A 10,638-nucleotide genomic window follows, 5' to 3' on the forward strand; every position below is an offset into this window, starting at 1 on the left:
CATTTTCGCCCGTAGGACTGCCGCATACTGGATGTTTTTCCCTCACACCATTCTTTGTAAACCCTAGAAATGGTTGTGCGTGAAAATCCCAGTAACTGAGCAGATTGTGAAATACTCAGACCGGCCCGTCTGGCAACAACAACCATGCCATGCTCAAAATTGCTTAAATTACCTTTCTTTCCCATTCTGACATTCAGTTTGGAGTTCAGGAGATTGTCTTGACCAGGACCACACCCCTAAATGCATTGAAGCAACTGCCATGTGATTGGTTGATTAGATAATTGCATTAATGAGAAATTGAACAGGTGTTCCTAATAATCTTTTAGGTGAGTGTATATATATATGTGTGTGTGCATTGACCAATTCTTTCTTTCTGTCTGTCAGATTCAAGAACTTATGCACATTACCTATTTGAGGCATTTGATACTAACAGGAATGGCTGTTTGAGTTTTAAGGTAAGCTGTAGCCAATAGTTTTTGGGTTACTGACAAGAGGTAGGTGACAATAATATGTGAGAGTTTTTCTTTTTACACTTTCTATGTCAATCATATCTAACACACTTGATTCATATCATCAGCTGGATAGGAGAAGATCTATGAGTTGAACAAAGTGTGTCAGAGAAGAGAGACATAATTGTGCAGAGCAGTGGGTCTACAACAAAGCTTGTAACCTGCCTTCCAGTTGAGATTTTTTATTATTATTATTATTTTTTTTTTTTGTATGTCTGTTTCCTGACAGATTAATATTTCTTATTACTGTCATTTTACAGGAGTTTGTTGCTGGTCTGTCACTTATCCTTAGAGGCTCAATATATGACCGGCTAAATATGATGCAGTATGGCAGGGGTGTACCAAAAAACCTGCTCCTGGAGGGCCAGCATCCTGCAGAGTTGAACTCCAACCAGCTCCAACACAATTTCCTGGAAGTTTCTAGTGAGTCTGAAGATCTTGATTACTTTGGTTCTGGGGTATTTAATTAGGGTTGGAGCTAAACTCTACAGGACAGTGGCCCTCCAGGAACAGGTTTGGACACCCCTGCCCTTTGGCCTGGCAAATGGACCTTCGGTGTTCCAGGGATTCATGAATTAAATCTTTAATGATTTTGTCCCCAATTTTGTGCTCATTTACATTGATGGCATTCTCATCTATTCCCCTCCTGAACATCTTAGGCATGTTGGGCTGATCCTGCAGTGTCTCTGTGATCACCGGTTGTTCCCCAAGGCTGAAAATACCAATATTTGGTGCATTTCCTTGGCTACATCATCAAATCCCAGGGTGTGTAGATAAATTAAAAGAAGGTGGATGCCGTGGAATTGTGACCTCCTCCATTCTTCTTAAGGAAAACCCCAAATCATTGGATTTTACCAAGGAGGCTACTACAGCATTGCAGTCACTTAAGACATTGTTTATCACACCCCCTGTCCTTCAACATCCATATCTAGAACTGCACGTTGTGGTTAGGGTTGCATGCTTCATCCATGGGAGTAGGGGCAGTGTTATCCAAATGGAATAAAGCTTTCTCTAACCTCCATCCATGCACTTTCTTTTCTAAGAAGCTGTTCTTCTAGGACACCTACTGTATGAGTGGACTTTGCCACAAACTTGCCATCATCAGAAGGATATATGACAATCCTGGTGCTAGTAGATATATTTCAGAATACTGAACTATTGTTTTAACACATTTTCCAGAACTGTGGCATCAACTGAGGAGATTGTATCTGACAGAGGACCGCAGTTCATCTTGCATGTATGGAAAGCCTTCTGCTGACTACTAGGTATGACAATTTGTCATATGGTTACCATCCAAAGACAAACAGCCAAATGGAGCACAAGATACAATAGGTGACACATTACAAGTGCACATATTGCCATGACCAGCAGGACCAATAGAGTCATTTTATTCCCTGGGCCGTGTATGTATAAATCTCCCTCAAACAGTCCACCACAGGGTGAACACCCTTCTGGTGCATATCTTGGCTTTCAACCACCACTTTTCCCCTGGACCAGAGAGCCATCAGAGGTACCTGCTGTTGACCATTGGTTTCACCAGAGTAAGAGGGTTTGGGATTCTTCACATTCACCTTCAGAGAGCATTATGCCGGCATCAGAGCCAGGAGCCACATGTACTAGCTACAAACCTAGGCAGAAAGTCTAGCTCTCAACCAGAGACATCTGGCTATGGCTCAGTTCAAAGAAGTTAAGTCCTCATTTCATCAGCCCATTCATCATTACTCATCAAAACAATCCTATCACTTACAGACTGTAACATTGACTTCATTATAAAATTCACTCCACTTCCATGTCCACAGAGCCACGGGGTTAAAGTGAACTCCTCCTCCTTCCTGGATGGAACTTCTTGAACTTATGCTGATGAGGATATCATCTCAAGTATCCTTTTAACTGGGAGGGAATTGGATCGAAGGAAAGAACCTGGGTGGCTTTAGACAACATCCTGGATTCAGTCTTACTTACAGCTTTCCATGCAGTCAAGTAAAGTCACCTTTATTTATATAGCTCTTTATATAATAAAGATTGTCAAAGCAGCTTTACGGTATTAAACAGGAAAAAAAGTGTGTTGATAATGCAAGAGGACAATAGTGCAATAGTACCTTCCCACAGAGCTCATCACAGACAGACTGTGACATATCAGAACAGCTCCAAGACTCAGCACCCAAGGATAACTTTCTGGAAAACATCTAGGGAAGCCAGGACAACATATTTCAGCCACCGGAAACACCAGAGCCACAGCCCTGCTCACCAGACACATTATCCCTCTCTCCAGCATCTCCACTTCTCCACTATCTCCACTATTGCCCTCACATCAATAGTCATGAAGGTCTTCGAGGGACTGGTTAAAAACGTCATCTGCTCCTCCATCCCGGATACTTTGGACCCTCTTCAGTTTACTTATTGCCCCAACAGATCCACTGATGATGCCATCTTTCACATCCTGCACTCTTCTCTCACACACATTGACAGCAATAACAGGAACTATGTAAGGCTGCTATTTATCTACTATAGCTCAGCTTTCAATACTATAGTCCCATCAAGCTGGCTTCTAAACTCATGGACCTTGGCCTGAATTCTTCACTCTGCAACTGGATTCTTGATTTCCTCACCAGCAGACCTCAAGTGGTGAAAGCAGGCCAGTACACCTTCAACTCCATTACCCTGAACGTAGGAGCCCCACAAGGATGTGTCCTGAGTCCCCTGCTCTACTCTCTCTACACACACGACTGCGTGTCTTCCCACAGCTCCACATCTATTATCAAATTTGCTGATGATACTGTGGTTCTGGGCCTCATTCACAACAATAATGAGACTGCATACTTGGATGAGGTAGAGAAATTAACATCATGGTGCCAGGACAATTGTCTCTCTCTGAATGTGAGCAAAACTAAAGAGCTGATTGTTTGCTTAATTGGGTGAGTTAGGCAGCCCTATACTCCTCTTATGATCAGCGGGACCCCTGTGGAGAGGGTGAGCAGCTTCAAGTACCTCGGTGTAAACATCTCCAAGGACCTGACTTGGACTACCCACATTCAAACACAGGTTAATAAAGCCAGGCAAAGACTGTACCGTCTGCGTCAGCTGAGGAAATTCAGGGTCTCACCAGCAATCCTGGAAACTTTCTATCCAGGGGACATAGATGGTGTATTGACAATTGTCTCTCTCTGAATGTGAGCAAAACTAAAGAGCTGACTGCAAAGTCCTGCAGAGAGTTGTGCGCTTAGCTGAGCGCATCTCAGGCTCTGCTGTTAAAATCATCAAGGACTCAATCCACCACAGTAACCATCTTTTCACTTTGCTGCCATCTGGTAAGCGCTTCCATAGTCTGATGGCAAAAGTTGTGCGCTTAGCTGAGCGCATTAACATCTTCATGTCTCCACTTAATATTCACTTAATCAGTAAGATATTCATCATTCACTACCTCACATTGTCATACTGAAAGTGTCAACCTGTTTGCACATTTGCCTCTTGTACATTCCTGTGTCTCTTAATAGTTAAGACTACAGTATAATGCACATATGCATGTTGCCTCTTGTACATCCCTGTGTATCTTAATATTTAAGACTACAGTGTACTTTCATGCACATTATTTTCCATTCTCTATTTAATTCTACAGTATACATCTTTTTTTATATTTTATTCTTATATTTTTATTGTTTACTTTTATTTCATTCTTTTAATAGCTATATTTATGTATATTTTCATCTGTGTTGTATTCTTTAATAATTGCACTGTCCATGAAGCGGACCTGACTCTCATTTCACTGCTGGTTATAAATGCTCTATATAATTGTGTATGTGACAAATAAAAATCTTGAATCTTGAATCTTGAATCTAAGCTTCTAACAGAAAATGGAGGAACTGGTTTATGCTGGGACCAAACTCTCCCACTCTTTTGCTGCAAGTCCCCAGATATCAACTACAAAACAGCAGGCCCCACAACCTCCAAAGCCAGCTTGTCCTCTTCCTCCTCCAGTGAGAGGGAAAACAACTGATAGCAGCTCTCAGTGATATGTGTTGGGTCCCTGTTATAAAAGCAGCAACATTCACAAATGTTTACAGAATAAGTGGGAACCCAGTGTGCCTGTAGTTTTCTCTATTTCTGTTTTATCACGTGATAGAAAGTCTAAGGCATTCTCCAGCCGTACGGCTGACTCACATAACAAGCCATAGATTAGACATCAAACTAATATTGCTGTTGAGACAAAATGCAATGCCATCAAGCATTTTTAAACATTCACTCACTAAAAAATAATTTCTAATCAATGACTTAATAATCACAAACAACCTGGATTTTATGTTTCTAAATGAAACATGGCTAGAAGACAGCTGCAGTGCAACGGTCCTCAATGAAACAGCCCCTCCTAGCTTTACATTCATGAGTGTCTGCAGGACTGTTAGGAGAGGTGGAGGTGTAGCTGCTCTATTTAAATATGTCTATCAGCGCAAGCAAGTGTCATTTGGTCAGTACTTGTCTTTTGAATATCTAGGTATTGTGTTGAAAGGTGCTCCACGCATTCTGTTTATCATTATTTACAGGGCTCCAAAATACTAAGTATAATCATTTTCTATTTTTAACTGTTTTAAATTCATTTTAAGTCTTTTAAATCAATTTTTAAATCATTTTCAAAATTTTTACATTCCTTGTTTTATTATTGTGATTATTTTATTATTATTATTTTCTTTTCTTTTATGTAAAGCACTTTGAATTACCATTGTGTATGAATTGAATATGTTTCACAGCCAAAAAAGAAAAGGAAGAGATGCAACAACAACCTACTTGAGTCCGCAATATTAATAGACGGAAGCATTGACAAGCGCATGTGTGAGGGGGTTATGAGATATTCACAACTCTAGTTTAAACGAGTATAAAGGCAATGTTATCAGTCATAACTGCTGGCGAGAAATAGCGTTGACACTGGACAAGGAGATGATTGTCAAATGGGGTATATTGAAAGGCTGTGCGTTCTGCTACGCATCCACTGAGCTGCTTTGGATAACTCACACAATTATGTCAAAACTATAAAATACAACTTCTAGTTTATGTGAAGATTGTTTTAAGTTCACTAAATTAAAAGATAGATTTTTCAGAGTCTATTAAATGTTAAAAATAATGGCTTTTAATTATACTGTAATGTTTAATGGTTATAATTAATGGCTAAAATTAAAATGCATTTAATAGAGACATCAGTAGCAGTATTGGTATCAAAAATACTGGCCTTTGTTAATAATAGGCTACTTAATAAAGAGATGCCATTAAACACTTATTTAAAGGGGTCCTATTAAGCTTTTTTCACTTTTTTTTAACTTAAGTTAGTCTGTAATGTTGCTGTTAGAGCATAAAAAAGACCTACAAAGTTACAAAGCTTAAAGTCCAATTCAAAAGGAGATATTTTATTTAACAGAAATCACTTTTTAAAAACTACAATGAACGACTCGTTTGGACTACAACAAATATTTTCCGGGATTTGTGATATCACAAATACTGATGAATGGGACGAGACCTGGTTGAGCTTCACTAGAGAAGGCAAGGAGTGTTAGGGTTTGGACATCACTATGTCGGAGACACACTAGCTTTCCCAAGGCAGACAAACTTAGAGTGGTTACAATCATCGGGGTTTAAATTGCACTCAAATTTATTTGATTTTGACACAATATTTACACAGAAGCTCGCAGAAGTTCTTAAAATTACTACTGCTGTGCTGCTTGGAAATGTCAGTGCCTGTTGATGCTTTATTTTTCGTTGATTAAGCCAGTGTACTGAATAAATACCTGATATTATGTTTGTTTTCTTCTAAAAGAGAAGAAATGTAAGCAGATCTTGTAGTTTTTAAGGCTTTTCTGTAAGAGGAAGTACTTTCCCTGCATGCAATATGAAACACCTCTAGTTTTGCTTTCTTCCAGCTGCGCTTCATTCTTCAGGCTGCTCTCTTTAGGGAGTGAGTGTGCTCGTTATATGGTGTCAGACTGTTTTTCTTAATCCTCTTTGAGTGTAAAGGAAAAACTATATCTAAAGTCCATAGTTTCTGTTACAACATCCTGTTACAAGTGTTTTTTATTTTTTCTGAGCTATTGGATATGCTGAGGAATTGAGACAAGTCAGGGAAATTATTTATAAAGCAGTGTTTTGTGGTCGAAGTGATGATTCTACCATATTTGTAGAAGGAGTTGATTTTGTAGCATTAGCTACAAGAAGTATACACAAGACTAGATAATGATCTGAAATATCATCGCTTTGCTGCAATATTTCAATGCCATTAACATCAATTCCATGTAATAGTATAAGTAGAAGTATAATTACGACAATGAGTAGGTATTGTCATGTGTTGTCTGACCCCAATTTTTTCTAGTCAAAAGCTTCAAGACCATTTTCATCACTTGCTCATTTAGTTTGTCTGTTTTCTCATTTCTCTGGTCGCTGTGGTATCTCGTCTGTCTCAGCAAACTCTCTGAATATGGTCAGCTTTCACTGTTCTTCATTTATGACTCTGCACTGAGAGTGAAGATGGGTCATGATTCTACAACAGTAGTGACAGCGTGTTTTATTTGTTCTGTTCACAAAATATTTTAAATATGTTGTAACTCAAAAGGATCTTTGGCTGCAATGTCTCAAAAACACTTGAAGAAACCTACCTGTCTACAAATGTAGATGTTTTAAACGCAAAGGTTGGTCACACCAAATGTGAAATTGATTTAGTTAATAGAAAATAATTGATCAAATCTATTTATGGCATGGCGGGAAAGCATCCTCATTTTACAGCATTTTTACACAAGTGTTTTTCACAGTACTGTAGCTTTGCAGGTGGGTTTCTCTAAGGGTTTTGGAGATGTTGCAGCAGTTTCCTTTCAAGGGAACTTCGAACTGCGTCCTCTAGGGGTCGCTATGGGGAACACCTCGTCGTGACACGTGTCTGAAGCATACATTGAAAAAACACCAACGAGTTGGTCGGCTACAGCCTCTGACGTCACTACCGGTGCGACTATAAATAAGCGCCAGGAGAATACGTCATTCTCTTCTTCGGCTTCATTGACTGTTTTGTTTAAAGCGTGCATCTGAGAAACGACCACGGTAAGAGCGATCTTTCTCTGTTTATTATGGCATCCACTAGCAAGGCGTTTAGACAGTGTGTACATCCGTGTCGGCGTTATTTGACACCCGATGATACACATAGTCTTTGCGTCTCTTGTTTGGGCGAAGAGCACACACGCAATGTCCTTGAAGGGGCGTTCTGCGTGCATTGCGAGCGTTTTTCTATGAAAAAGTTCCGCTCTCGTCTGTCTCTCTTTTCGAGGAAAGAGGGACAGCCATCTGCTTCCCGCGGTTCAGGACCCGCCGCTGCTGAGGCATGGAGGAAGAGCACACACGCGATGTCCTTGAAGGGGCGATCTGTGTGCATTGCGAGCGTTTTTCTATGAAAAAGCTCCACTCTCGTCTGTCTCTCTTTTTGAGGAAAGAGGGACAGCCATCTTCTTCCCGCGGTTCAGGACCCGCCGCTGCTGAGGCTTGGAGGAGAGTGAGCTCATGGGGATCGCAGGTGGATCTCGCTGAGGAGTTTAGAGAGGGACTTTCCCTTTCGCGCTCTTCGGCGACAGACGAGAGTGAACTTCAGGAGGAAGATGTGTTGTCATTAACACTTTCTGACACTGAAGTTAGTGCTCTGCTTGGTTCTGCCCTGGAAGAGCAGGAGATGTCTGAGGGTGAAGAAGCTGAGGCTGAGCCTTCTCAATCCTCCTGCCCTGCGTATGTGGAGCTGTTAGAGGTTATGGATCGTGCCATGGCAAAGTTGGGCTTGCCATGGATGCGTGCCAGCAAAGTGACGCCACGTGGTCGCCTCGACGAGGGTTTTTTGTTTGACCATAGCCCTCCAGCCCAGGTGAGCCTTCCATTTTTGCCTGATTTACATACAGAAATCGAAAAAGATTGGAAGAGGCCATTTTCTTCTCGCATCCATCGGTTTCAGCATACGAGTTATGCCAACATCGAGGGGATGCGCGAAAACGGCTATGAGAGGTTGCCCCTTGTAGAAGAGACGCTGGCTAGCTATATCTCTGTGGGGGAAACATCCTCTCTTAAACCTCCCTCTTTGCCATCTAAGCCCCTACAGGATAGATCCCGCTTAAATGACAGAGCATACGCAGCAGCAGGTCAGGCTGTGGCTTCGTTGCACACGATGGCAGTGCCTCAGGCTTATCAGGCTGATCTGCTGAAGGACCTGGATAAAGGCGAGGGCCTTTCAGATGACCAGGTAGTCATCTGTGCCGCACCACAGACCTCTCTCTCCGTGCTACCAAGCAGGCCGCCTCCACCATGGGTAGGTCTATGGCCGCCATGGCGGTCATGGAGAGACATCTGTGGGTGAACCTGGCAGACATAGGGAGGAAAGAAAGGGGCTTTCTTCTCGATGCTCCGGTCTTGCCTTCCGAACTTTTCGGTACCTCCGTCGAGACGGTGGTCGAGCTGCCTTTAAATCCTTCATTCCACAAAGGTCCAGGTCCGAGCCCGAACAACATAGGGGTCCTGGCCAGTCTCAATCTGAGGATCAAAGACGGGCGCAGAAGGCTAGTGTCACGGCTCGCGCTCCTCCCCCGCCTGCGGACAGGGGTAAGAGGAATCGTGGGTCATGAGGAGATAAGCAGGACCTGAGGGATGTGATTCAGACGAGGCAGCGTTCTCGTCCGAATCGGAATGATACCTAGGTAGCTACTGATTCCCTTTGGGTGGTTTCTAACTTCTGCTTTTATCCTCGCCTGCCTAATTCCCCTGTAACCACCAGCTCTCCACCTGATCAAGGTTAGGTGGAAAATTCTCACATAACAGTCTCCTATGCTGGACCTATGATGTTTATGGCTGGTTCTATGTTCATAGCAACCACCTTACTGATGGTCCGGACTAAAAGGAGGCGCCCCTTGAGCGGGGCTCCAGTGCAGGAGGGTGGGTGTGTATGTAACCCTCTCTGTATATATTTATGTGTATTAAATTGCTGGTGGTTATGTGTCTACTAATAAACTCTGTGAGTTTCCTTTGCAGTGCTCAGTTACGGCGTTTAATAAACACTCATCAGCACCGGCCGTCCGGCCTCGTGCTCTGGTATTAGGCGACTGAGATCACAGGTTTCTGCGGGAGCCTCACTGATCATCAGACCTGGCACAGCACTGCAGGGAATTTCATGGATGTCCGGCCAGGTCATCCAGGTCAATTTGCAAAATTTGAGCTTGCCTCTCCCATGTGGTTCAGCGCCTCTGCGATGCTTAGGAACCTATAAGTAAACACGCTAAACTCTGTGCACTTTCTAAAATCCACGTAAGTGGTAAGTGTGCACGCAAGACTCACTTTTCTGAAATCCTGTACGGTAAGGGTTAAGCTCTGCTTCGTTCCCCTTTCGAGATGGTTAGACCTTGGTTCCTTGAGCTCCATTCAGCTAGCTTGTATTTGTTTATACACTTCAAGCATCGCTTCCCTCAATGTGAGGGGCTATCTGGGCGATTCTCGTGGTAGTTTAGCAGTGCTCCCCTTTCCAGGAGGGGTCGCCTATGAGTGCGCTACTCTGAATCCGGAGTTCTCCTCTCATATGTGACTGAGTTCTCTGTTTTTTTTCCCAGAGTGCTCCAGCATTATTTCCACAGATCGAGTTGATGACTCTCAAACATATTGTTTGAGATGCACCATTCCATCTATGAGCTGCTCGATCAGAGTGCCACGAGAGCCCCTCCTTAGAAGAGTATTTGAAAATTCATGTTATGGTAAGTGTGCACATGAAGTCTTTGCGCACTTTCTGAAATCCACACTGTGGTAAGTTCGCAGGCTAGTGCTCTGCGTTCTTTCTAAAATCCTATATGGTGAGGGCTTCGCGCGGTTGCTTCGTGCCCTTTCTTGAGTTGGTAAAAGCCCCATTCATCTTGGGCGCCACTCCATTTATGTATCTTTGGATACCTATCTAAACAGGGTGTTGCTACTGGGGATCTGTTGAGACAGCTCCTTCAGCAAGCTTATGCGAGAGCAAGTGGTAGCCCCTGTGTGACAGGCAAGACCTTGTATAATTACTGGGTTCTTAGCCATATCCCTTTAATGGAATCCTTCCTGATTCCAAGCCTTTAGCTCTACCCTGGGCCGAGGCCCTAACAAATAACTG

Source organism: Cyprinus carpio, chromosome A13, assembly GCF_018340385.1.
Source record: "Cyprinus carpio isolate SPL01 chromosome A13, ASM1834038v1, whole genome shotgun sequence".
In the NCBI taxonomy this organism is placed as follows: Eukaryota; Metazoa; Chordata; class Actinopteri; order Cypriniformes; family Cyprinidae; genus Cyprinus; species Cyprinus carpio.